The sequence below is a fragment of the Belonocnema kinseyi genome, chromosome 7 (genome assembly GCF_010883055.1).
Source record: "Belonocnema kinseyi isolate 2016_QV_RU_SX_M_011 chromosome 7, B_treatae_v1, whole genome shotgun sequence".
Classification (NCBI taxonomy): domain Eukaryota; kingdom Metazoa; phylum Arthropoda; class Insecta; order Hymenoptera; family Cynipidae; genus Belonocnema; species Belonocnema kinseyi.
Window position 1 is genome coordinate 117,060,391 of NC_046663.1, and position 2,138 is coordinate 117,062,528.

Here is a 2,138-nt window from a genome sequence, read left to right on the forward strand (position 1 = left end):
CAGCCTTGGAGGAGATTATGTTGAGAAATAAAAAAAAAAATTCTTAAAAACGTTGTTTTTCTTGGTCAGGCCGGAAACTTATCAATCCACCCTCGTATTTAACACAACATGTTCCCAGTCGACTGGGTCAAAACCTTTACGCCCCAAAAATGGCCAACTACCAGCTGTACCTCAACTAGAAACACCAATTTAATCCAAGTGATATTATTATTATAATAAATGAATTTATCATACAGCCCCACAAAAGAGTGGTCTGACCGGCAGACCAGAGAAGTGTATCCTTATGTATTCTGACCTGCTGAATCCAAATCCGAAGACACAAATATCAGATAGGTTCGTGTTTTAACCCTAACCTCAATAAATATCCGTCAAAAGGCCGTATCCCGCCAAATTCGAAAAAGTGGCCTCTCCGGCAGACCAGAATAGTGTATCCTTGCTTATTATGACCTGCTGACTCTAAATTCGTAATCAAAAATATCAGATTGGTTTGTATTTTACCGTAGTCTCCAAAAAACATCCGTCAGAAAGCAGTTTCCGCCAAATTCGAGAAAAAAGAAAGTGATCTGACCAGCACACCAGAGCAGTGTATCTTTGTGTATTTTCATCCACTGAATCTGAATCTGAAATTTAAAATATCATATTAGCTCGTGTTTTAACCCTTAACTAAAAAAAGACACACGTAAAAGGGCTGTTTATCGCCAAATACAAAAAACCATCGAGGCTGAGTTCACTCGATTGGTGACGTAGAAACTTGGAATAAAGGCTTCTAATGTGTCCCCTAAGGGCTTACATTTTTCTTTCACCTTCTTCCCTATTCCTTAATACTCCCCACACACTTACTTGGTGGGAGGAGGGGGAGATACAGTTTAAGATGAGTTCGGAACCACCAAGAGCAATAGCTTTAAGTACTTATAGAAAACCTTCTTCTCTAGAGGTACCGGTCGTACGACTCTCCGGAGATAAAAAAACTCCTTTGCTAGGGCAGCATTCACGGCATGAGCCGCCGAGGCTATTCAAGAGTTCGAGGCGCGAATCGAACTCGCAGGCCGACGGAGTGGGTCCAAAGCATACGCTTGAGCCCCCACGACCATCGTCCCACTTTACGTAGAAACTTAGAAACCTACGTTATTATCAACTCCATTCGAATTTGGCGGAAACCCGGATTTTTACGGGTGTTTTTTGAAGTTAGGGATGAAACAAGAGCCAATCTGACATTTATGACTTCTAATTGGGTTTGAACGGGACACAGTACATGAAAATACACTGCTTTAAACCGCCGGGCAGACCACTTTCTTTTTTTCTAATTTGGGGGAAAACGACTTTTTACGGGTGTTTATTGAAGTTAAGGGGGAACACCACTGTGAAAGCGGAAAAATTAAGTGATTTTCATGATTTTTTATTCTAGGTAGAAATAATTATTTGAGGATTGGACATATTATTATTTATTTAGCATATATGGAGCTATATTCGTACAAACTTGTATTTAAAAATATTAAAAATTGAATGAGTTATATACATAAATGTAATGACGTAATAAAAAAATGATATCTCCTTGTGGCAACGATACAGCAGTGAAAAATTATCTGAAAGCAAAAAAACAAACATTTTATTAATCTGTGCAACTATCGCTGTCGTTGTACCTGGCGGTTTTTTTCTTTTATTTTTTTGAGAAAATGGCGCCGGTTTGAATAATTAGTTTTTTGACCCCCTATTTTTTGAGGGCTTAAAAAATATTAATTTTCCGAATTTCACAAAGCAGCCACGTATAACCTTAGCCAATGTAAGTAACAACATTTTTAAAAAAAGAATTAAAATCGGTTTATTAGTTTTCGATAAATCGATGCCTCCGTGTTAAAAAAGTCGTTTTGAGAAAAACGCGTTTAAAGTTTTCATTGCATGTGAGATAGCGCTAGTTAAAATAATATGTGAGATATTAATACTTACATAAACTGTCTATTCCTGGGCCATTAACAGTGTGGCGAGTCCGAGGCCTGTCAAATTTGTTTGGACTTCCTATCTTGTACCACTAAATTAATGTTTTTAAGAATAACCGAATTTTCAGCCAAGTTACTACTACTTTTGGCTTCGTAGTTTTGGAATACCAAGAATAAATATTAAATAAGTCCATGTGGACAGAA